This window comes from Sturnira hondurensis, unplaced genomic scaffold, assembly GCF_014824575.4.
Source record: "Sturnira hondurensis isolate 20B ecotype Veracruz unplaced genomic scaffold, ASM1482457v3 Scaffold0006413, whole genome shotgun sequence".
NCBI lineage: Eukaryota > Metazoa > Chordata > Mammalia > Chiroptera > Phyllostomidae > Sturnira > Sturnira hondurensis.
Genome location: NW_028079044.1, coordinates 27,380,113 through 27,407,202, shown reverse-complemented (window position 1 = coordinate 27,407,202; position 27,090 = coordinate 27,380,113). Strand labels below are relative to the sequence as shown.

General features: G+C 39.0%; 1 protein-coding gene and 1 pseudogene across 4 annotated transcripts in view; one reads left to right on the top strand and one right to left on the bottom strand.

Annotated features, from left to right (window-relative positions):
• GRHL2 (grainyhead like transcription factor 2) overlaps positions 1-27,090 on the bottom strand; it is a 136,337-nt gene that overhangs the window by 97,617 nt on the left and 11,630 nt on the right. The gene's annotated exons all lie outside the window — the stretch shown is intronic.
• Positions 18,353-21,819, top strand: LOC118988962 (60S ribosomal protein L36-like; annotated as a pseudogene).

Here is a 27,090-nt window from a genome sequence, read left to right as displayed (position 1 = left end):
CCCCAGATAGGAACTTAACCACAACCTTATGACAGACCCTGAGTCAGAACCAGTCAGTTCAACTGCTCTCAGATTCCTGACTATCAGAAACCATGAGGTAGTTAATATTTGTTGTTTTTTCTGCTAAGTTTTAAGATATGTTACACAGCAGTAGATCATTAATATTTTCCTGATAAGTTTCCCTGCTTTAACCAATACTCTCCCTTCCCTCCACTCTATTCTCAACAATACACCATCTAGAAAAATCCACTAAAATATCAATCAGCCCTGACCAGTGTGGCTCAGTGGGTCAGGCATTGTCCCAAAAGTGAAATGTTGCCAGTTGGATTCCTGGTCAGGGCACATACCTAGGTTGCAGGCTCCATCTCCAGTCAGGGTGCGCGGTCCTGGCCAGTCGTCCTGGCAAGTCGTCAAGGTGAGTGTGAGTCAACCTACTGATGTTTCTTTCCCTCTGTCCCTCCCCTCCCCTCTCTCTAAACTAAATAAATAAAATCTTGAAAAAAACATAAATCATATCATGTCACTTCGTGCTCACTCCTGTAGTGATCCTCCACTTTCTTTAGAGTAAAAGTCAAGGTCCTTCCAATGGTCTTCTGGACCCTAAAGGATCTTGCCAACCTTATTTCTCTGACCTCCTCTCCTAATACTTTCCTCCTTACTCATTCTGATCTTGCTACCCTGCTTACGTCTTTACCTTAGGGCCTTGGCTCCAGCTATTTCATCTTCTTAGAATGTTCTTCCCCCAAATACCTACAGCTAACACATACTTCCTCTAAGTCCAATCTCACCACTAGGAGACTTACCCTGATGACCTGCTTTAATGTAGTGACCTGTCTCCACACACCCTGAAGTTTAAATCCCTCTAGAACTTTTGATCTCCATTATTCAGCTCTCTAATCCTTCTCTCTTCCCTAGTAGTCACCATCTTTTAGCATTCCATGTAGCTCTCTTATTTATTGTGTTTGGTGTTCATTGTTTGTCTACCCTCATGAGAATGTGTTCTCCACAAGACATGGGATTCTTTGTTTTGTTCATGGCTATGTCACACTTGGTGCCTGCTTCAAATGTGGTACTCAATTAACATTTGTTGAATGTATGAATAAAAGCTCACCAAGGAATTGAAGTGTAAGTTGGAGTTTTAAGTATAGTGAAGGGGATGGGGAAGCTATCTGTTTCATCTTTTGATAAAATCCATTTATAACCTATATTTAAAGTTGGTTGTGAATTATGAAGTTCTATACAAATGCGAGTTGCCTTGATTTTTAGGAAGTACCGTTGTAAATTTACTTTAACAACCATTCATCCCATTTGTAAGTAAATTATCTTTCCCACATGTCCTGATGATTGCCTTCGAATTAAACAAATGATATTTCACTCTTCTATTCTCCTTAAATGTGAGCTACAGTACCAGGAAAGCAAGCAAACTCACATGCAGACCAAAGGGAAGCAAGGGGAAGACTGAAATCCCAGCAGCAAAGGAATGACATTCATGACCCTTTCTCCCATCTGTTGGTCATTATTCCCAACCCTGACCTGAATTAGTGGAAAAAGGATTTTTCCCACTCAGGACAAGCACTGTCCTCTCTTTAAGAGGTGAAGCTTTCATATAATTCTCATTCAGGATTTCATTGTGTGTCTTCTACGCCAGTCTCCCCCCACCTCTCCCTCTCTCTCACAGAGCCTTTCTCTTGGTGTGGTATGAATTCTGTTCCCCAAAGAGAATACCTTATGTTTTTAATAAGAAAAACAGTCTCATTTATCTCAAAACTAATATCTCAGATCAATAGAATATCTTGGGGTCTAGTCTTCAACCACTTTGACTGCTTGAGGCTGACCTACTGTAGCTGATTACTGACAGATAATACTTCAGCTCCCTGATGGGCGGTGGGTGTTGTGGAGGGAGACTACATTCAGAAACTAAACTTAAGAGCAAAGCTTCAAGAAGTGACAATTATTCTCTCTTTTGGAATCTTGGCGTTTTTCTCCATTAACAGAATAAGACTTTCAAATGGAAACTAATGAAACAATCATCCTAGCCACGGTTAACGTCATAGTTTAAATGCCAACGATATTAGTCATTCCACTGCTGGCTATCTTTGGTAATATGCCTACTTTTGGTGCTTGCTAAGGCAAATCACCAGAGATAACAGATACTTTCCATGTTAGAACAAGGGTTGAAATTTATTAGGAACTTTCTACACTGAGCATTTGTCCTTAATGACTCTAACCTTTCGCCAATGAAATAATTTCTGAAAGATTCAGGGGAATGAAATGAGTCCACAAACCTGGGATGATATCTATAATCTTCATGTTGAAGACTGTTATATTTGAAAGAGGAGTCATAATATTCAGTGAAAATATTATGATAACCTCCACCATGTAAAAGATACAATTTTTGAAAACTATAAACTCTAACAAAATTTATATGTATAGAAATTAAGATAGTTCCATTTTTAGATACACTAATAACAAAATACACTGATCCACAGACTGGAGCATATCTACGGCATGCACCACTTTCCCTCTCTCTCTTTCTCTTGTTGCTGCCCCAGCTTTGCCAGCACCCTCAACATGATCTTAGTCAACTTATCGAGTAATCCAGAACTGAGACCAAGAGGATTCGAAATATGATTGAGAAGCTGCAGGAAAGGCACATCATCAACTAGTAAAAAGAACCATCAGGACAAAGATATCCCACAGGAAAGTGAAAGGAGGAGGATAAGAAAAGAATTTGTTCAATGTAGAGAATTTGTAGAGATCACAATCTATGTGCCTGCGCATGTGTGTAGCAACCTAAATTCAAAATGTTTATAGTGATCGTATGCAAATTTTTATTTGCTTCTTTCTACTTTTCAAATAGTCTTCAATAATAATAAGTCACACATACTGAGCACCTATCATATGCCAGATAGTGTTCCAAGCCCCTGGCATGGGTTAAAATAGCCTTAAAGCTGATATGCAAACTTGCCCTTTACACAGAGGAGGACACTGAGCAGCAAGTGCTAAGTAATTTGCCCAGGGGCACGTAGCACTCAGCTTACACCAGGATTGAATACCAGAGCTCTTAAGCATCCCTCTCTGTTGCCAATTCTTAACTATGTTCTATTTTCATAATCAGAAAAAAAAGTCACTTGAAAAGAGGGATACAAGAGATCAATGGAACAAGAAATTTCTTACATGCAAGTAAATGACAGGATTTCCAAATTCAGAGTTTTAGAGAAAGTGTGCAAAGGGGATTCTATGAACTTTTTGAAGACAAAGACATTGTGGTTAGATTATTGGTAGAATTCAAGGTGCTGAAACATTCTGCAGGGTATGTATCATACCAGGAAACACAAATAAATAATGAGGGGTAGCAACTCCTCATTATTCATCTTTAGTTTGATATAGCTAGAGGCCAACTTTTCCAAATGTCCTGTGGAAAAATTTATGTAATTGACATGATAGAAATATAAATTAAGTAATTAGAAAATGTGAAAACATTATGTTTAGATACTGACCCAAAATATAATTTTTAAGGAAAAGAATCTTTTAAAGCAAATCAGTTTTAAAAATTAAAAAGAGAATTTATTCTTCAGAGGAATTTATTGTGCTCAAATCTCTAGCAGAAAAAACAAAACACAAATATCTCTTAAAAGGCCATAGGACAACCCTGGCCAGGTCAGTCGGTTGGTTGGAGCGTCGTCCTGTGCACCAAAAGGTCTCGGGTTTAAGCCCTGGTCAGGATACATACCTAGGTTGCAGGTTCAATCCCCAGGCAGCAACCAATCAATGTTTCTCTCTCTCTCTCCACCCCCTGCCCCACACCTCTAAAATTGATAAACATATTCTCAGGGAAGGATTATAAATGAGGAGGAGAGCAGAGATTGAAAAACCATTTTTAAAAGAAGCTGCAGGACAGACTTCCATCTCAAGCCCATTTCAAATATGAAAGATTTCCCTGAAATGAGAAAAGTAATAATGTTTATACCCAATGTGGAAACAGAAGTTTTGTCCAATTCTAAAAGATAGAAAGCAGAAGTGATTGAGAGGAGAAACCAAAGTCGAGGCTACTCACCAGCTCTGGCGCAGGGAAGGTTAATAATACAAGAGTGAGCACCAGTTTTCCCAGTGAGCCTGGAAAACTCCAACTCAGATTCTTCAGGGTCTACAACCAAGCCAGTCATTCAGTGTTCCTTTGGTCCAGTACACCCAAAGGAACTAGCTAAGCATTCCATTCTTAAATACAGAATGAGTGGACCTTTAGGAGCCCTAGGACCAGTGAGAGAAATAACCTGGGAAATGCCTACAGTAAATTTAAACTATCAATTGGAAGCCAAGAAAACATTAATCTTCAAACAACAAGAAAACCCTCTCATATATCCAACCCCCTTGGACCTCACTTGTACATTAGCAAAGGAATCTTCTAGGAACCCTCAGCACCTGTGGCCACTCCTTCATTTAAGAGAACAGCCCACTCTGGAAGAGTGAGCTCCACTCTGCTAAAAAACCCTGTCTGTCAGCTCTGAAAGGTGATCAAACTCCACTTTTAACAGAAAAAGTAAGAATCACCCGATATTTAAAGAAATCTAACAAAAATGAAAGAGAAGATCCAAGAATATCAAAACAGCTTATTGATAAGAAAAATAATGTTGGATAGAGAAAATAATGTTAGAAAGAAGATACTACCTCTACAAAGCAAGGTCAGGTCACTATGAAAAAGAAATAATCATAATACAAGATACATAATTTCTAAAATAAAAACGAAATTTTTTATGAAGTTTGAATTGAAAAGACCTAAAAAATGTAATGATCTGGAAGATTTAAACAAGGAATTTTCATAGTTTTTAGAGAAAGAAAATAAATGTTTAAAAAGCATGAAAAATACATTCAGATTTATAATGTTCAACTGACAAGAGTTATACAAGAAAGCAATGAAAAGGGTAAAACCAAAAATTAAAAATTAAAGAAATAACAGAAGAAAATACCCTCCAGCTGAAGAGAAATGTGAGTCCTCAAAACTAAAGTCTTCAAAATTCTGAAAAGAATAATAAAAGAAATACATCAAGCCATAGCCTGCAAAATTTCTGTGTTAAAAATTAAATAGAAAATGCTACCCAAAAACAACTTGAAAAAGAACTAAGTAACTTACAACAAAACAAGTCAACCAGCAAACTTCTCATCTGCGTCACTAAATGCTGTAAGACGAGAAAAGAGATTTGAATGTGGAATTCTAACACAGCAAAAGTTCAACAAGTGTGATGGCAAAATAAAGACATGTTTGGTCATGAATGAATTCAAAAACTACTCTACTCCTATATCCCTTTGGAAAGAATTTTTCCTCAACACAGTGAAAAAAGACATTCATGGTTAGGAAAGAAAAATGATCTAGCAATCAGAGTATCAAATAAACCATTAACATGTTAAATGGACTGTAACTAATTTCTGATCATGAAAATAGAGTTTATGCCACTAAGAAAGTATTCTTAAGGATAATACCAAACTCAAATGAAATATCTGAGAGTTTATAGGAGGGCAGTTTTTTTTTAAAGTGTACTGAAACATTTCAAGAGTTCCAGCTAAGATGAAGGTGTAGTTAGATATGCTTGTACAACCAAAAGAAGGAAACAACCAATTTAAAAAAAAAACCAGCCAGAACTGCCAGAAAATCAAACTTTATGAACGTCTGACAACCAAAGATTTAAAGAAAGAGCATTAATCCAAATGAGTAAGGATGGGCAGAGATGGGCAGCCAGGGCAGGAGGATGTATGGCAAGGTGGCAGCTGGCAGAACAGATGATCCCATATTTGCATAAGGATAAACCAGAAGAACAACTGGGGAGCGAGATAGACCACACAACCCAGGGTTCCAGCACAGAAAAAGAAAGCCTCAGAACCTCTGCTGTAAAAACCTATGGCAGTTGTGGTGGTGGGAGAAACTACCAGTCTCTCGAAAGTGGGCAAGGGCTGAGCAAGGGGCACTGGTTTTCTCTCTGACCCCTCCCCCACATGCAGTGCCACAAGTGGGTTGCCCTATCCTGGCAAATACCTAAGGCTTTTCCCCTTACAACATAACAAGTACATGAAGATAAAGAAATATGGCCCAAATGAAAGGACAGATAAAAGCTCCAGAGAAAGGACTAAGCAAGGAGGCGATAGACATTGCAGTGTTCAAAACACTGATAATCAGGATGTTCACAGAAATGATTGAGTGCAGCTGCAAAATGAAGGAAGAAGTGAAGGTTATACTAAGTGAAATAAAGAAAAATATACAGGGAACCAACAGTGAAGGGATGGAAACCGGGAGTCAAATCAATGATTTGGAACAGAAGGAAGAAATAGTCATTCAACCAGAATGAAGAAACAAGAATTTTAAAAAATGAGGAAAGGCTTAGGAACCTCTAGGACAACTTTAAACACTCCAATATCTGAATCACAGGGGTGCCAAAAGGAGAAGAGGAAGAGCAAGAAATTGAAAACTTATTTGAAAAAATAATGAAAGAAAACTTCCTCAATCTGACAAAGGAAATAGACTTCCAGTAAGTCCAAGAAGCCCAGAGAGTCCCAAAGAAGTTGGACCCAAAGAGGAACACACCAAGACCCATCCTAATTAACTTACCCAAGATTAAAGATAAGGAGGGAGTCTTAAAAACAGCAAGAGAAAAGGAGAGAGTTACCTACAAAGGAGTTCCCATATGGCTATCAGCTGGTTTCTCAAAAGAAACCTTACAGGCAAAAAGGGGCTGGAGAGAAGTATTTGAAGTCATGAAAGTCAAGGACCTACATCCAAGATTACTCTATCCAGCAAAGCTATCATTTAGAATGGATGGGCACATAAAGTGCTTCCCAGATAAGGTCGAGTTAAAGGAATTCATCATCACCTAGCCCTTATTATATGAAATGTTAAAGTTACTTATCTAAGAAAAAGAAGATCAAAAATATGAACGGTAAAATGACAACAAACTCACAACTATCAACAACTGAACCTAAAAACAAAAAACAAAAAACACTAAGCAAACAACAAGAACAGAAATAGAATCACAGAAACGGAGATCGCAGGGAGGGTTATCCGCAGGGAGGGGGAGAGGGGAGAATCGGGGGAAAGGTCCAGGGAATAAGAAGCATAATTTGTAAGGGCAAAATAGACAGGGGGGTTATGAATAGTATGGGAAATGGAGAAGCCAAAGTACATACGTATATGTACAACCCATGGACATGAACTCAGTGAGAAGAATGTTGGAGGAAGGGGGGTGCAGGGCAGAGGGGAATAAAGGAGAGAAAAAGTGGGAAAACTGTAAAGCATAACCAATAAAATATACTTTTTAAAAAGTACACTAAAGATTTTGCTTTGCCCAGAGAAAGAGTAATGGATAATGCTTAATTCCTGATGTTGACAGAAAATAAAACTTTAAATGTGTTTATTAAAAATTCAGTGATGATAATTGCTAAGATAAAGACAGGATACAGAAATTTTAGAGCAGCAATTCCCATGATATGTCTCTCAGATATTTTCAGAGGTTTATGGGGTTGAACTATTTCTATAATGATACTAAGATATTATTTGCCTTATTCACTATGTTGACATTTGCTCTGATGGTACAAAACTAAAGGTGGGTAAAAGTCTCGGTTCTTAAAATAAGTCAAGAAGTGACATTGAACTCTCCTTGAGTCACTGTATCCTTGACACACACAATGAAAACAAACAAAAAATGCTACATTCCTTTGAGAACGTCCTTGATGAAGTAGGACAAAGTACTAGTTTTAATCTCAAAGTTCAGGTATACATCTTTTCAACATTCTGTGTGACGAAGTGGGCCCTCCCTCCCTACGAAGCGCTTCCACTGAAGCACAATGCTTGCCTCGAGGAAAGGAACTTGTGTAACTGTTTCAATAAAACTGAACGAGCTGCTTTTCCCCTAAAACTCCGTTACTGCATGGAAGAATGTAATATATATTACAACTATATGTTTAGACTTGGGTGTTTGGCCAACACTTTCACAAATATAAACCAAGTGTGAGTTTATCATTTCAGGTAAAACAATTGATGGCACTTGTTGCCAAAAATGATGAGTTTTCAAGCAAAAGTTAGAATTTTTTAAACTGGGATTGACCACTATTGATGATTTTATAATACTTAAACATTTTCTGATGAGACTGATGGAGATATCAGCAGATGTGATTTTTTACTCATGTATCATGAAACATGTTAACGTTTGGAAGATCTGAATAGCTCAGGCAACCAATCTTTCCAAATGCCAATGCATGACATTACAAACTCACATGCAGGTTAAATGGCCCATTCAAAGTGCAAGACAGACCTAGGGGTTTAAAGTAACAGAGTACAGAAAGTTCATTTTATGATTGCAGTTTCCACATTAAAACTAAGTTTTGACAAACTACCACTTGTTGAATTTTCATGCAGTATCAAAAAATAATGATAATTATCTGAAAAGTCTATGAAAACAGGTTTTCCTTTTCCAACTATCAGTCGAAGCAGAATTTTTTCCATGTGTACCTCAACAAAATAACATTTTGCAACAGACTGAATGAAGCTCACGTGAGGATCCAGAGTTATCTAGTGAGCCAAACATTAAAGAGAATTGAAAAATGTAAAGCCATACCACTTCTCTCTAAATTATTTTGTTTTAAAATTTTTAATTATTTTTATTTTAAATGTTATGTTAATATGCAATGAGTTTATACTTATTATCTTAATTGAATCATAAATATTTATTTTATTGTGATTCTATTAGTTGTCCCAATTTTTCCCCCTTTGCTCTCTTCTACCCAGCCCACCCCCCACTCCCACAGTCAGTCCCCACACCATTGTCCATGTCCATGGGTCATTTACAAATGTCCTTTGACCAGTCCTTTCCCCTTCTTTCCACCTTTATCCCCCTCCTCCCTCCTCTCAGGCAGCTGTCAGTCTGTTCCATGGTTCCATGTCTCTGGTTTTATTTTACTCATTAGTTTATTTTTTTCATTAGAGTCTTCTTATAGGTGAGGTCATATGGTATTTGTCTTTTATCAACTGGCATATACCACTTAGTATAATGTTCTCCAGAATCATATGTGTTTTCATTACTCATCTTCATTTTCTAATTTAATACATAAATATATAAATGTATTTGTGTGGGATATGAAAATACATCCCACACAAATATAAGATTTTTAGGGTCTTTAAAAGGAAAAACCCTAAAATAAATTTTAAGAACAAAAAGTTTGGAAAATTTATAACACAGAAAACTGTACTTGAACAATAATTAAATAAATCTAAAAAAAAATTGGAAACCACTATTCTAGAAAATCACTAGAAGAAAATAAAAAGAAATACTGCTCAATAAAACAAAAATAAGCAAAAATAAAAATGATGACATAAAATGAGAAAAGTAAGACCTTACATATCAGCAATTATAGTAAGTGAAAAATGAGGTTCCCCTACTAAAGTCCTGCATGCTTAATACCATTTTGGTGTCTTCAGCTCTGGAAACCCAGACCAACACAGGTCTAATTTAGACTGAGAAAGTGGGTTACTGGGGAAGTGACACCTAAGCTGAGACTTGAAGAGGAAGAATTAGTAAGATAGAAAAACAAAAGAAAAGAAGAGGTGAAAGAGGTCATGGCAGGAATAGCATGTGCAAGTTCCCTGAGGCAGGATGGACCTTCTCCCAGTCGAGGAACTAAATTAAGGACAGTGTAGCTGGACCACAGTGTCCCAAGAAGAAAGAGAACAAGATCTGATGAAGGTTACAAGCTAGACAGAGGCCAGATTATACAAGGATTTGTAATTCACTTTAAGAATTTTAGTTTTATTCTAAGTGCATGAGGTAGGTATGCAAGGGTCTTCAGCCACAGAACAACTTGATCATGAAGTGTATTTAAACGATCGCTCTGGCTGGATTAAAAAGAAAAGAGGTACTAGAAGACCAGGAAAGAGGCTACTGAGATGGTCCAGAAAAGAGATAAATTAAGGATCATTTTCTATCTAATGAAAAAAAATCATTTTTATAAAGTCTCCCTTTCCCTTAAGAGTGAACCGGATTTTTTTTTTTTGCATTCAATATTTTATGACTTATTCTTCATTTAGGTAAAAGTCTTAACTTTTACTGTCTTTGTGCAAGTGGGCATTATGTCTTACTCAATTTGTAATTACACATAACATGTGAATTAGTCTATATTCTCCAAAATTAACAAAAACACTCAATGGTAAAAACATTAGAATCTACCTCCATCTTTAATAGATAAGGAAATAGATTAGAGACCTAAAAAGGTTACACAAGAAAGTAATGGGAAAGTGCATACAAAATTCACATAAATCTGTTGGTTACATAAAACGTCCCTTCCATAAAACAAAATAGGGCAAATAAATGGGCTTTACTATACAATAAACTTAACCTAAAACAAATAATGCTGGAAATAATAAAAAAATATTGCCCTCTAGTTGGCTTTATTAGAATTTAAATGGGCTTCTTAGAACACTATGAGGAAAATAAAAACCAATTACTCGTTTTTCCTCTTCTGGACAATAGTCAAAACCACTCAGTTATTCCTCTTGCCTTAGATCTGTAATTGAAATAAAAAGTTTATTTTATAATTGATGTTATGTGAATGTATATGAATATGCATATGTATATAAACATATATCTTTATATAGACATACTTAGGGTTGGCTGGGATATGTGTGATGTAGATGAATGGGAGTAGTGTAGAGAGAAGAGATGAAAAAGGGGGGAAGACAAAAAATACACTGTGTGTAATATGATCACATTTTGCATTTATATAAATTATATGTGCGCATAAAACTTTACGCATGTAAAGAAATTTATGAGGAAGAAAGGAAAAGAGGGATGAAGGGAACAAGGAAAGACGGGGATTATTGAAAGAGCTTCTCTTTCGAACAGAATGATGGTTGCCAGAGGGGAGGGGTGGAGGGATGGGTGGAAAAGATGAAAGGATTAAGAAGTACAGATTGTTAGTTACAAAATAGTCACAGGGATGCGAAGTACAGCATAGGAAATATAGTCAACAATATTGTAAAGAGTGTGTGTGGTGCCAGTTGGTCACAGGAAGTAGCAGGGCTGGATCGGGGGGCACTTTGTAAAGTATATGATTGTTTAACCGAAAGAAGTACAGGAGATAGAAGTTAAATCAACAAATTATGGAGCATTCTCACTAAAATCTCTGCAATATGGAGAGAAACCCAAAGACAGGTGGACAATAGCTTGGGAAAACTCTTTGACATAGATATATCACTACCTCCACCATCAGACTTCAGCAGAGATAAAAAGAACTTGAGATTTTTCTAGTATGAAGACAAAAGAGGAGAAGAAATGCAGAATGATCTCAACCATGTTTACGTAACTCTTACTGGCTAAGAGTGAATCGTTCTGTACTGAAGGAACATTGATTCCTGCACAGAAAGATAATACATTGTATAAATGACTACCAGAGAGGTCCTGGAAGAAACGTCTAAGATAAGGAGCCTGCAGAATGGTCATGTCTTATGACCAAACACACAGGGGAAGACCAAAAATCAGGGGTGCTCCACCAAATGAAGAGATTCTGTGTAGGCACCACTCCTGGGAGCCCCAGCAATCGGTACCTTTCCCCATATTAATGATTTCAGAATGGGAAAAGTCACACAGAGGTAATGTAAGTGAAATTAGGGGCAGGGCAATATGATACGTGGGGGCCTCCACCTTGGAAAGTCAGAAACGATGTGCTTTATTGTGAACACAGCACGAAATCACAGGGGACGGACCTGCACTGTGGATGAAGAGGACCATCTCGAGCCTGGGAGACCTAGAATGTCTAAGACTCTGCAGACACACGGGTTCTCCCACTGGCCCTGTGACCACATCAGGGGGAATAAGCCAATTGTCGGTGCAGAGGTGTCGCCTTGCCTCTCCTCCCTGGTATCACCACTGTGTGAAAATGCGCAGCACCACTTCCCACCCTCAGTTATGTCACAGGCTGGCAAACTTGTGCTAAGCCTTTTCGAAAGAGAGGTGAGGTTGCAGGAGACATAAAACTTTCCAGGAATTGTGGCCGCTTAATTACAATGCTTGCATCGCTTGTATCAGACTGCTTTAAACATACCTGGAAGTCTAAAGAAAAGACAAACGCCAGCATTGTACTTTATGTTACTTCACTCTCTATGTAAACCTCATCTTGTCTGCCTTGGCTCTGAGGAAAGTGAACATTTTTAAAAATTCTACAGATTACCTAATTAATGTTAGAATACGTTCCAATAAAAGTGTCCTGCAGAGCTCAATCAGACACAGCGAGCAGACTGACTTCTTCAACAGAAAGGGGCTAATGAAGTGACAGCATAGTTTTGTCCCCATGGTTTTTATAACTTGGGGTGATCGAGGCAGCCAACTGGACACTTTCCTGCCCTTCTTACTGTCCTGGGGCCTCTGGTCCAGCCGGAAGGGTGAGGGTGAGTGGAAGAAGGAGCCGGCATAAATAACCTCAGCGGTGAAGAGGAACTTAGCAGGATTGAAACAAAATGGTAGATAAATGTGGTAAGACCCTTTAAAGAAGAGAAAACCGGGGAGGGAGCACCAAGAAGACAACTGAATGTTTCAGGATGACTTTCCGCTGGAAACTGTTAACAAGGGTACCATCACTCTGAAGCACCCTTTTCTTTTAACCCTAGTGACTAACAGGGGTGAGAATGAAAACGAGAGATGTGAACAACCAAGACAACTGTCTCCGGCAGAAGCACAAGCCACAGTACTAGACAGTCAAGTAGAGGACAGACCTAAAACCCATACGCCCCCCCCCACACACACACGCACACACAGGAAGAGGATGCCTCCCTGCAGATGTGGAGTGAACTCAACGCAGAACGTTTGGCCAAGGAGCTCATAGGCCCCACGTGGCCAAGCTGAGCTTTTCCACCCCGTCACATCCTCAGATGCCCAGGCTTGACGCTGGCCTGGAAAGGGCATGCAAACACATCTCAGATGGCAGACAAACAGCAAAGAAATCATTCATTTTAATTATATCATAACAAAAGGAGGCTTGAAGAGAACATGTCAAGCATGAACAAGTCAAGAAGAAATGGCACAATGACAGGGCAAAAACCACCAGAGGAAATTAGACAAATAACGGAAGAACACGGTGTGCGTAAGAAAACAGAATTAACCCCTCCCTGAAAAGAAGAACAAAATCCCCAGAAGTTGCTTTATACTACAGAACATAACAAGACACGAATTCAATAAGAGAAAACTGCAGCATTGACGGCACAACAGAATGAGGCAGAAAGGGAAATGGCAGAGCTAAGAAAAGGGAAGACGGAAACAATAGGCGGTAGAGAAAATGATACCAAGGGAACTGCAAATGGAATTAATGACAGAGGAAAGGCTTGTGATAATGGCAGTGAATGTGGAGAAGAAACAGAACTTCGAGTAATTAGATAATAAATAATAGGGGACAGAGAGGAACAAATATGGAGATAATATCAATGTTCCAGAAGTAGAACACCAAACAAAGGAAAGAGAAACAATATTCAAAGTTTACCTAGAGACTTCTGGTAAAATATGGCCGGTTGGACATATTATCAAAAATCCCATTAACATGATAGTTACAGAGGTCAAAGGATGGAGAGAGGAGGACAGAGTCTGTATCAGACACACCAGGCAAATACGGGGAGACGGGAATTAGAAGAGCGGCCACTGCCTCAGCAGAGGGGAGTACAATAAGGCTTCAATGCATGCAGAGGGGTGTCTAAAAAGTCAAATAGCACCATAGACTATGACAGCCTGAGGCATAGAAAGCATTGGAAATCTTGGAATGTGGGGAATAGATACAAACAAATATGGTTAAAATACAATAAATACAAGTATGGTTAAAATAAAATACAATACAAATTGGTTTAAAGTACATAAAAGAATAAACAACCCCTTCCCCGTGTCTCTTTCCCCACCCCAAATTAGCAGGTATCTATCTCTCCCACATTCTAGAATGAAGGGGAGGTTAAATCTCTGGCCGTATTGAACCCAAAAGGCCGGTGGTTGGAAGCATCAAGCACAGTAGAAGGGGAAGGCAGAGCCCCTGACTGAAAATAGAGGGGTGAAGTGAACGGGCAATGTGAAAACCATGAGATTCCCATTTCCCCAAGAGTTTCCCAAAACCCATCCCATCCCAGTGCTTATAATCAGAGGGTCCTTGTCTGGAGGCGATCACTGGCCCCAGAGAAAAGGCTCACTACCCAACACCATCCAGAGAAATGGGCAGATCAGCGAGCCGGTCCACTGCGGCCCCCCCTGCACCCCCCTTGCAAAGCTTCCAGTCACTGCTGAGTCACTGCTGAGTAGCTGTTACATTAGGCCACTGAACACTGTGCTTCTTCTGAACAGCTTGATGGAGAGGCAGGAGCCACGCCCGTCAAAACAGAAACAAACTACAACAAAAATATGGACAAGCACAAAGTAATGGAGACAATGCCGAGAACAGAGGGAAAAAGTAATATCCTCAGAGAGATAAAAAGAAGTTATTGCATCTATTTAGTAAAAGAGGAGGCTAGAAAGAGACAGAGAGAGCCAGAGCTAGAATATTACAAATAATAAAAAGTACAAAATAACAAAAATTCTATGGAAAGTTTGGGTAATAAAGGTGAAGACAGCTCCAGAAAAAAAAAATGAAAGGCACGAAGATAGACAATATGAGCAAATTACAGAACCAGTCAGAAGGTAAACATGTGACTATGGATTCTGTAATGAGAAAAGAGAGAACTTAATGGGAAGTAATTGCTACAGAAATATTAGAAAATTCCCCAGAACAGAAAGAAGGACCTGAATAAGCAGTACATGGAGTACCTAGGACAAAAAGTGTGGGAGGGGGTGTGGGAGCGAGGCAGTGACGGAAGCATACTTTCATGACATTTCAGAAACCCAAATACACAGAGATGATTTTAAAAGCATCCCGAGGGGCACCGCAGGCACACCTGGGCAGTGAGGAGAGGGGTTCGGGGCATGTAAACCGCCTCCCATGAAATCTGAAAACTTACAACATTGGTTTTCAACAGTGAGTCCAAAGGACCAGAAAAGCACAAAGGGCAGAAGAGACTGAGGCTCCCTGACCCCATATCGCGGCATTATTTTCCTGACTCTGTTGTAACTAGGACTAAAACCTTGCCTATGTAAGCCACCAGATTCATGAACTTCACGAAGAGACAGGGCCCTGGGAGCGGAAGGAGGCAGAAAGGCAGTCTGAGTGGGAAAGGAGTGCTGAATTGTTTAATTTCAGTATTAAAAGATATTTCTACTTAGAAGCAAAGCTCATGAAGTAGGAAGAATGATTTGCATACCCCAACCCCATGTGTGTGTAGATATGCGTGGAAAGAGAGAAAGAAACAGAGTGACAAAGAGAAAGAGATGGGGAAAGGCGGAGAGGAGAAGGAGAAAAAAGGAAAGGGAAGCAAGGAGAAGGATGGGGAGAATGAGAGGGGAGGGAGCAGGTATGGAGGAAGGAGAGGATAATGGAAGGACTGGGATGGGGAAAGAGGTTAGAAATGGTACGTAAATTCGAGAATCCTCCTCAAGTATAACCCACAGCCCAGCCCCAGCACCTTACATCCTTCTGCCTAAACATCTGTAGTGAGAAGTCACTCCCTTCCCAAGCTATTCTTTCCACTGGTAGAAAACTCTCATTGTAAGAAAGCTTTTACTTCACCGCCATCACTGACTGGAGTGCACCCTGTGGGGAGAGAATAGACCAGGGTCCAGCGCTGCTGAAGCCAGGCCTTCCCCAGGCGGCCCCCAGCCAATGACAGAACTCAGCCCAGATGCCAAGGCAGGTGCAGAAGTCTGAATGCACAAAGTAGAGGCCTTTCCTTAGATGGCTGGGCATGCAAGAGGCTCTCACCCAGTCTCCCCTTCCTCTCTCCTGCACTCAGGGTCACACTGGCCTCAGGGCCTAGGCCTCCCCACCACACCCCACACCCTCCCTACACCCCTGCACACAGGAGTTCCCTTAATAAAACCCTTGCTTGTTTAATCTCATCTTGGTGACTATTTCTTGGAAGATTTGAACTAGCATATAATCCTATGTATATTTTTACCTACATTGAGACAAAATCTTATTTTTAAATATTGGTCTCAGTTCTATTGATGGGAATCACTGCAAAAGTCTATTCCACTGTGACCCCAGTTTTGCTAGTCAAGTGCGCATAAAAGCAGGGATGAGCTGCACTCTGTGTGGGTGTGCAAGGGCGGAGCTTAGGGGAGTGAACTGGTGGTAGGAAGGTAAGATCTGATACGGGAATGGTGAGCAGACATGTCTGAGGCTAACAAAGGCGATCTGAACATGACGGTTTTCTGGAAAATACACATGCTAAGTAGAAAGTCTGAATAAACAAAGGAAGGATACAAGAAACTGAGAGGTTAATCAAGGACCTTCACCAGGTCCTGGCAACCTTCAAGGAACAGATCATTCCAACATTGTTTGAATTATTTCAGAGAATAATAAGACATGGAAAGTTTCCCAAGTCATTCTAATCAGCTAGCATAACATGGATATCAAAATACAACAAAGATAGCATTCAGCCAGGTACACTTACAGACATACACACACACACAGGAAACAAGAGACCAGTAATAATGACAATATTTACAATAATAATATAGTTGTGATGACAATAATAAGGATAGCTAACATGTATTGAGTGTTTACCATGTACTATGTACTATTCAAAAGGTTATATATCTCTCCCCAATGCCAAAATCTCTTACTATTAATCCTGTTCACAGAGGAGAAACAGGCACAGAGAGATTAAGTGATTTACCCAAGGTCACATTACTAGTAAGCAGTGCGACTGAAATGAATATAGATATAAAATCCTCAAAATACGTTTTTATGCCATGGCTTGTCCCAGGAATACAAGAATGCTCTCCCCAAAGACTGGGAAATTTTTTATGGATATCACTACATTAGAAGCATAACAAAGAATAAAAATATGAAAATCATTCTCCATAGCCAAGAACCTACAGTACCATGATGCTTAACAGCAAGACCTGAAGACCGCTTCCTTCACAGAACCTCCTCTATCATCCCACTGTTCAACATTGTACTTGACATCCTGAGCAATGCAATAAGAGAAAAAAAATTAAGGAATCTAAAAACTGGAAAGGAGGAAAAATGATCACTATTTGTAGATAACCTAATTATTTAATGGATAATTTGAGATTCAGTAAAAGAGAGGGAAAAGGAAGATGAATACATAGATAGATAGTAGAATAGAAGAATCTCATTGGTGGTCAGATATAAGATCATATAAAACCAAGCGCTTTCAAAGTCCAGATGGTATCTAATGCTGATACCCTTAGGACATTAGGCAAGGATTTCCACTCGCACATCTATTAGTAAATGTTAGCTAACATTATTCTAAAGAGATATGCTGATACATTCAGAATGAAATGAAAGGTATAAAAATTGGAAGAGATGAGCTCACATCATCTGCACACAATATGAGAGCATGACTGATACCCAATATAAATGGATGAACTACAAATAAAAGGCAATAAAATAAGGTGGCTGGATACAAAATAATATTTAAAAATCAGCAGCTTTCCTATGTAAAACAACCAGCTAAAACATACAAAAAAGATCCCCCCTTAAAACAGTACCAAAAAAATACTTTAGTAAACTTAAACTTTTAGAAAAGTTTATATTTTAAGAAATAGTCCCAAGTACATATAGATATTTAATATATGATAAAGACTGGATTTCAAATAAGTGAGGGAAATGTATATTACTCATTAAAGAAAATTGGCACAATAGAGTGTCCATCAAGAAAGAATCCTACCTCATTTCAAGTAAACTTCAGGTGAATGAAAGCTTTCAATGGAAATGTGAGGTCATAAATCATAGAACGATAGAATAAACTTTGGAAGAAGTTAATGCTGAGGGAGAGGTAGTTTGTTTGTTTGTAACTTTAGAAGACAGAAACCCTTCCTAAGCAAGACAAAACCTAGAAGACATTTAAGAAAACAGATGAATTTGGCTACTTAAAAATTTAAAATCTCCACAGAGTGAAACACAACATAGTCAGGGCAGAGGACAATCTGGTAGACAATGAGCTAATCTCTCAGTACAAATATAGCTCTTAAAATTCATCAAGAAAAAAGACCAAGAACACCCCATGATCCAGCAATTTCACTTCTGGGTAAGTATCCAAAACAATTGCAATTAGGATCTTAAAGAGATCTGAGCTGCCACGTTCATTATAGCACTATTCACAATGGGCAAGATATGAAAACAGCCCAAGTAGCCAGGGACAGACGAATAAACAAAAAAATGTGGTATATGCATACAGTGGAATGTTATACAGCCTTTGAAAAAAGGAAATCCTGCCAATTTTGGCAACATGGATAAACCTGGAGGATATTATGCTACGTGAGGTAAGTCAGACACAGAAAGACAAATACTGCATGACTCCAATTACATGAGTTATGTGAAGTAAAGTAGTCAAGCTAAGAGGTGGAGAAAATACAATGATGTTTACCAGCAGCTGGAGTGATAGGGACTGGGGAGTTGCTGTACAATGGGTTTTAAATTTCAGTTATGGTACATGAATAAAATCTAGAGATCTGCTATATAAAATAGGACCTATAGTTAACAATAAGGTATTAGGCACTTCAAAATTTGCTAAATAGGTGAATCTCATATTAAGTGTTCTTAATGTACACACGGACACACATGCAGGTACACAGGGAAACTCTGGTCATGTTGCACACGTCTATTATCTTGACTGTGGTGCTGATATCGCAGGTTTTGCATATGCTCAAACCCATTGAATTGTACACATTAAATATGTGCAATTCTTTGTATATCAATTGTATCTCAACAAAGCTGTTTTAAAAAATTAAAAGATCAACAACAAAAAAGAAAAATAGGCAAAGAACATTAACAGACAGTTCACAGGAGTAAAAATACAAATGCCTTTTAAATTCATATAAAGAATTAAAGAAATGTAAATTAAGAGAATAAGAAGATACGGTCCTGGCTGGTGTAGCTCAGTGGATTGAGCGTGGGCCTTCGAACCACACAAGAAAATAAGAAGATACCATTTTTATATCAGCAAAAATTGGAAAGACTGATAAGATCTATTGCCTGAGGGTAGGCAGAAATGTGTATATTCAAACATTATTGGATTATAAATCAAAGGAGCACTTTTGGAGAAAAATCTAAGATTTCAATATGCGTAGCCTGTGCCCCAGAAGTTCCACTTCTACACGCTAATCCTCAGTCATTCACACTGTGGAAGTTGAGCCACCATTTTTAAAAAAGCAAGTTTGTATTACTGACATGGACCACTTAAAACCATAAAACAATATGTATTAAATCACTCATTTACATTAAAAAGTGATCCCCGGGTGGTGTGGCTCAGTGAATTGAGTGTCAGCCTACAAACCGAAGTGTTAACGGTTCAATTCCCAGTCGGAGCACGTGCCTGGGTTTCAGGACAGATACCTGGTTGGGGGCATGGGACGGGCAACTACACATTGATGTTTCTCTCCCTCTCTTTCTCCTTCCCTTCCCCTTTCTCTAAAAATAAATAAAAAAATATTTTTAAAGTAAAAAAATTTAAAAAATCAAATACATAAACATTCATATGTAATATAATGCCTAGAAACACATCTATCTAGGAGGTTTTCCAACAAACTGTCAAAATTCTGCTGAAAATGATTGGAGAGAAAGGATTATAAAAAGGGGCATTTATCTTTTTTTCTCCCTAAATTTACAATTATGGTATAATATGTTTTAAATATTTTTATTTATTTATTTTTAGAGAGAGGGGAAGGGAAGGAGAAAGAGTGGGAGAGAAACATCAATGTGCGGCCGCCTCCCATGTGTCCCCCACTGGGGACCCAGTCCACAACCCAGGCACATACCCCGACTGGGAATCCGACCGACGACCCTTTGCCTCACAGGCCTGTGCCCAATCCACTGAGCCACATCAATCAGGGCTATTTTTAAAATATTTATAAATTTTAATCCAGTAAACTTTATTTGTAGAAATTTGTTCTAGAAAATAATCTAAAAAACTTGAAAGAATTATAAAAGGGACATGTATCTTTTTTCTCTATAGAAATCTACAATTATTGCATAGTAACTTATTTTTAATATTTATAAATTTTAATCCAGTAAACTCCAGTTGTAGAAATTTATTTTAGGAAATGATCTAAAAATCATGAAAGGTTTTATGTCGGAGGTTTTTATAAAAGTACGATTTTATGATACAAAAATTATGGCAAATACCTACATACACCCTAAATGTAAGTCAATGATAATAAATCCACAGCACATAATACTCTGTGGCCATTAAAATACTTTGGAAAAAACATATATAGTTAGGTTGGAAAGAAGAGAAACATGTGCAACATGACCAATTGCTTAAAGACTGCCCTTCACTGACACAGTGATTTACAGATTTTGTGGGGAAAGGGCATTACTTATACCTTGCAAATGGTAGACTTCCTCATCAAACGAACCTTCAATTCACAGCTTCAAGAACATTTGAAAAAAAATAAGAAAAAGTATGGCGTGCATCAATGAAATTGTAGACAATCGAAGAATGTATTTTTTTTAAAGATTTTATTTCTTTGTTTTTAGAGTGGGGAAGGGAGTGAGAAAGAGAGGGAAACAAATACCAAGAACTAAGCTCTCACGTGCCCCGCACTGGGGACTGGCATGAACAGACCTGGTGACTCGGTGACACCTCCCCGCGCTTCACAGTCAGCACTCAACCCACTGAGCCACACCAGCCAGGGATCAAAGAGCGTATTTAAAATAATGAGTTCAACCTTCTACTAGAATGAAATTTTTTTCCTTAATTAGTAGCCAAACTAATTAAGCTGAATTTTCCTTTTCATGCCCTCTGTGTTACATCTGTAGGGAGAAAAAAAATTATATATCCAAAAGGTTAAGCATAAGAGGGAGATTGAAGAAAACAGCCTTGATAATTCATCACCCAGATAATTGAGTTCCTGATTAAAGCAGCTGGCCCTAATGCCACCAACACTTAAAATAAAAATTCCTAATTGTCCTACGTGTTTTCATGTTGTCTCAGTTTAGAAAAGTGGACGGCTCCGGTGGGGGAGGGGGAGGGGACGGAGGGATGAGCAAAAAAGAAAAAGGATTCATGGACATGACAGTGTGGTGATTGGTTGCTGCGGGGGGGGGGCGGCGGGCGGGGGGGCAGGTGGCAGCAGGAACAGGTGGCGGTAGAAGACAGTATAAGGGAGATAAATGGTAATGGGAAAAATGTAATAAAAGATGGTTAAATGTTTTTAAAATTTTCTTTTGATGATCACAAAAAGAAAGAAAAATACCAAATTACTTCCATAAATAGTCGGTTTGCACAGCTGTTACCATTAACGCTATAAGCGACATGCATAAGACAGAGAACACAAGCAAATGCTCTAACCCATGGCTCTAGAAAAGTTTTGTAATATAAAGTTTAACTACACTCCCACTGCGGCAGCCACGGAGGACCAGCCGCCGTGGCCCTGGGCTCCCCTATGGCCGTGGGCCTCACCGAGGGCCACAATGTGACCAAGAAAGTGAATGAGAACACGAGCAAGCCCAGGCACAGCCGCCAGCATGGCCGCCTCCCCGAGCACACCAATTTCGTGCAGGACGTGATCGGAGAGGTGTGTGGCTTTGTCCCCTATGAGCAGTGCGCCATGGAGCCGATCAAGGTCTCCAAGGACAAGAGGGCCCTGAAATTCATCAAGAAACTTTGGGACGCATGTCCATGCCAAGAGGAAGAGACAGGAACCGAGCAATGTCCTTGCAGCCACTAGGAACGCTGCAGCCTGGAAGGACTGAGCCCCTTCCCCTCTGTGTGTAATAAAACCTGTGCAGAAACTTGAGCAATAAAAAAAAGTTTAATTACAGAGTCCTAGAGATTTAGCTCTGAAAAGTGGCTCCATTTTAAACAGCCCTACTACTGAGATAAACAACCAAAGTGTTTCTTAACTGCTAATAATAGAGCAAAGTAAATAAATAAAGTGAATGGATAAAATTGTGACCAAACATGAGGAATTAACAAAAAAAGTGGCAAGTCTTTTCAAAATAAAGCAGAAAACTTGAAGACTCTCACTATTTTGTCTTAGTTTGGACTTGCCTGTCTCCACTTTGCCCATAACTAAAGACCTCAAGAGTGCAGGGTCAATGTGCATATTTTTTCTGAATTATGTTTTTTCTAATTATATTGTTTTTAATATATTGTATTGATTATACCATTACAGTTGTTCTATTCCCCCCTTCATTCCCCTCCACCTTGCACACCCCTTCCCCCACCCTTCCCCCCTCTAGTTTATGACCACATGTCTCAAGTTCTTTAGATTCTATATTTCCCCTACTATTCTTGCCCTCCCCNTACAGTTGTTCTATTCCCCCCCTTCATTCCCCTCCACCTTGCACACCCCTTCCCCCACCCTTCCCCCCTCTAGTTTATGACCACATGTCTCAAGTTCTTTAGATTCTATATTTCCCCTACTATTCTTGCCCTCCCCTTCTCTATTTTTTACCTACCATCTATGCTACTTATTTTCTGTCTCTTCTCCCCCCTTCTCCTCCTCCCACTCTCCTGTTGCTAACCCTCCATGTGTCCTTCATTTCTATGGTTTTGCTCCTGATCTAGCTGTCCTCTTGGTTTGCTTTTGTTTTAGGTGTGGTTGTTAGTAACTGTGAGTTTGCTGTCCTTTCACTGTTCATATTTTTTATCTTCTTTTTCTTAGATAAGTCCCTTTAACCTTTCCTATAATAAGGGCTTGGTGATGATGAACTCCTTGAATTTGACCTTATCTGAGAAGCCCTTTATCTGCCCTTCCATTCTAAATGAAAGCTTTGCTGGATAGAGCAGTCTTGGATGTAGGTCTTTGGATTTCATGACTTGGAATACTTCCTTCCAGCTCCTTCTTGCCTGTAAGGTCTCTTTTGAGAAATCCGCTGACAGTCTGGTTCTCAGACCTGAAACGAGTTGTCTGTCTCACCTCCGTGGTCTCAGCGCCCCGCCTGGGGCCGCTCCCCAAGTCACGAAGTGGAAGAGATGTGTGCAGTGACTGCTCATCCGTTGCTGTTTGCGGGTATCCATCCTGAACTCGCTCTCATCAGTCACCTTGGGAAGATGGACTCCCTATTCCTTGACTAAGTTCCCTGAACTTGTGGTCTTCCATTAGGGAACTTGAATGCTGACCTGGGTCATCGCTTTCATTGGCAAAAGATGGGGGATTGTCAATCAGGGACTGTTCCCAAACTCAGCGACTTGCACTGAGAGTGGAGATGTGGCTGGACCTGCGACTAATAGACTCTTTTTACTGACGCTGAACTTTCTGCAAAACCCCCAAAAGAGGTTTTACAATAACAAAATACTATATATACATTAAAAACAAAACAAAAGATAAGCTTTTCTGAGATGGAAAATATAATTTGAGTGAATGAAAAGAAATGCAACTCAAAACAAGTTACCACTTTTACCCGAACAAATTGGTAGACTGAAGGAAGGCTAATCCGCATTGCCGGGGAAGGAACGTGGGATTCTCCCCAGATGCTCCGGGAATGGGAGTGCTTATGAGAATGTATCTGGACGGCAATTTTGAAATCTGACCCAAATGTTTTTAAAAAGAACATACCTTTACAACAGGAATGTCTATTCAACGAAGCCTATTTCAAGAAAATAACTAAAAAGTGTGCAAAGATTTAGCCATAGGATAATCATTCCAATATTGACTCAACAGTAAAAAACTGAGAAAAATGTCTAAAGATACAACAACGTGGACTGCTTAAATTAATTTGAACATTTCCATTCCATGTAAAACTATAGGAACATTTAAAAAAATTATCACCATAAAAAGCTGCCTGTGATCAATATTAATTTAACGTAAGGTATAAACTATATAAATGACTATCTCATCTCAATATAACTCGTGTATTTCTGTGCAATTGCATAGAAAAAGGAAAGATATAGATGTCAAAATGTTAGCATTGTTAGCAGTAGTAACATCTCTGAGTGGTAGCTTTAGAGTAATTGTATTTCCTAACATTTTTATAATTAAATGTGACTTGATTACCTTTCAAGGGGTTTTTAAATAACCTTAAATGTAAGGCTAAAATAAAGGAAAACACTTTAATGAGTTAAGTCCATAAAGGTTGGTCTCAAACGTTCCACATTTGAAAACGATGAAAGTACTTACACACACAAGAGGAATATATGTAACACCAAAAAAAATTGAGGTTCTGAATATTTTTTAATCATGCAATCAAATGACAGACAAGCAGTTAGGAAAATGACAGCCGGAGTTTCAACGAAAGGATTAGTAATTGCAGGTGTGTAAAGAGCTCTCAAGAATCAATCAGAAAAATATCAGCATTCTAGTTTTTAAATTTGAGTGAAAAAATAAGAACAGGCCACTGCTATCCCATGTGGTACATTTGTACAGATGTTAGAAGGGGCCCTTTTCCCTGGGACGAGGCCAGAGGGAGACTTGGCTGGATTTCAGCCCCAAGGTCCCTTCTCCCAGGACACAAAATACAGCCGTATATAGTAGCTATGGCAAGAGCAGGTTCTTCATTAAAAAAGAAATATAAGTGACCGATAAATATCAGAAAAAGTGTTTGACCTCATTAATTCTCATACTGCAAAATAAAACAAAGATACAGATGTTTGCCTTTCCAATTGACAAAAGAAAACATTGTAGGCCTCATTGACTGGTGCCACAGTATGAGAAAGTCTCAAACACTCTGGGGAGAAAACATAAATTTTTACAATCTTGCCAGAAGTCATTTTCAAATTTTGAATTAAAAACCTAAAAATATGTGTCTTTTGTTCTTATACTTACAGAAACATATTCTAAAGTAATAATGAGAGATACAAAGATTGATGTGTAAGCATGATTTATAATAAAGATAAAGCAAAAAATTGTGTAAAAATAGAAGATAGTAGATTTTATCATTAAATACTAAGTAGAAGGACACTTAAAAGACTAATGAATAATGTAAAAATGGGGGGATAAGAAATCATAATCTGTCTATTCTTTTATAATCACACTGACATGTATGCCTATATTAGAAACTGTAAGAACATGCATAAATGTAAGGATCCTGGAATTATGAGTGACCTTTCTTCTATATAGTTTTTTCTAGTTTCCATTTTTTCCTCATGAGCATATATTATCTCCATAATCAGCAAAAGAAGCCTCCCCAAGAAAGAGTGCTTAAAAAATAAATTTGCAAATGTAAAAAACAGTATGACCAAATAGTTGCAATAAAAGCCAGTCTGTGCTGTATAGCATTGGAAGCAATGAGGACTCAGCAATGCTCTGAAACAGTGATTTACAAAATAGTCCATCAAACACTCAATATACTAAAAATCTCAGAATAGTAAAAACATGTTCAGTTTCTTCCATAGTCCAGGAATATTTGGTACAAGAACAAAATCTGGCTAGCCCTGAAAGTTCTGAAGACCATGTTCAGTTTGGTGCAGCTGGCCAAGCGTGGGTCTGCTGCTGGAGAACACTCAGCAGCTTGTAATGAAATGTTTCCCAGGTATCGACCACATAGGTAGTTCGTTGCTTAGGAAGGGTCAGGAAGAGCAAAGCAAGTAGGTCTTTTAAACAAGGAAAGAGAAGGGAAATGCTATGTGGGCTACCCCAGTTCAATGCAACTTCAGAATATTAGAAGGGATCGATGAATCGTGTCCCAAAATTTGAGGGCCAATTTCAAAAGCAAATGTGTGGTTTTGTGCGGCTGAAGAGAATACACACCATGCCTTGTGGGTTTTTTACTAAAACTGAAAGTACACACAAGATAAACAGACAAAATGTAGCTGTCCCCTCATCCCCCTCCACCAGCCCTATAGAGGTGTGTGCCTTTATTTATAGTTTGAACATCAAAAAAAGATAACAATTTTTTAAAATATAAGGTGCAGGATTTGAAACCCAGTGAATTCCTGTGCAATGAGAATTAATGCATGGTAGAGGGGTGCCTGACAAGCCTGGGAGAGAAGGGGCCGTTGCGATGTCACTTTGGAGCCCACAACCAAAAGGTACACCTATGACTCCCTGTTTCACAGACCGGGTTGATTCCCACAACCAAACATTGCTTTGGTTTTGCTCACATTTACCAAGATCGTTTCCATTTTTTTTGAAATCTCCCTTTTTCTTTTCGGTTTTTTTTTTCCTGACATAATTTGGCAACTTCAGGATCCTCTGGGGCAGTTTTCTCCCTCAAAGTCACACTGTGTACTTTTTGTTCCCTGTTGTGGATGCTCCTAGGATATGTTGATAAGCAAATAATTTCACATTTGTGATGAAGCCTCCATTACAGACTGCCTGCAGGAAATCCAGTGATGCAATCTCATCCAGCTTAACTAACAGACGGCAGGCTGGGTCTGGCAGGGTCTGTGCACAAGCTTGTAGAAGCAGGTAGATGAGTCACACGTTTGGCCCTCTGGGGAAAAGCCAAGTCTATGTTATGGAAAAAATAAATTGTTGTTAAAAAATAATAAAAACTTAACTTTGCCTATAACTGCTTCTTGTTTTTACAGGAAGTCATATTCCAGGCCCTCCCTATGTCTCCAAAGGATTAAGGGCAATGTGGACCCACCACCGAGTCTCTCTCACAAACTTCATTCAGACAGTGGCTGAAAGGTGTGGAAGGCAGCCTCGCCCACAGAGGACTTTCTGCAAGGGAAAGGAGGCGGCCACAAGCAGCCTACTGAGTAGAAGAATACGGAGTTTCTCTCCTTAGTCATTCCCCGCCTTCCAGTTATAAAAAGGTTGGAAACTACTACACCCATTTTGTGCTGTTTTGAAAAATAGTTGGACTGGATCACTGGGCAAATCCCAAAAGACAGAGTTGTTGTACAAATTCTAGTAACCCGCAGGGGAGCAAGGCAGAGGGCAGAGGGCACCGCAAGAGGGAAGTGCAGGGGCGTGACTGCATCGGGAGGGAGGCAGGGACCACTGTGGCAATCAGAGAAATTCCACCTAGAGCGAGCAAGCAGGCAGGCTTTTCCATTTTATTTAGTGTACATGTGTGATGTTTTTAAATGTGTCCCAGTCAGAATGATGACTTTAAAAAATAACCTTTAAAATT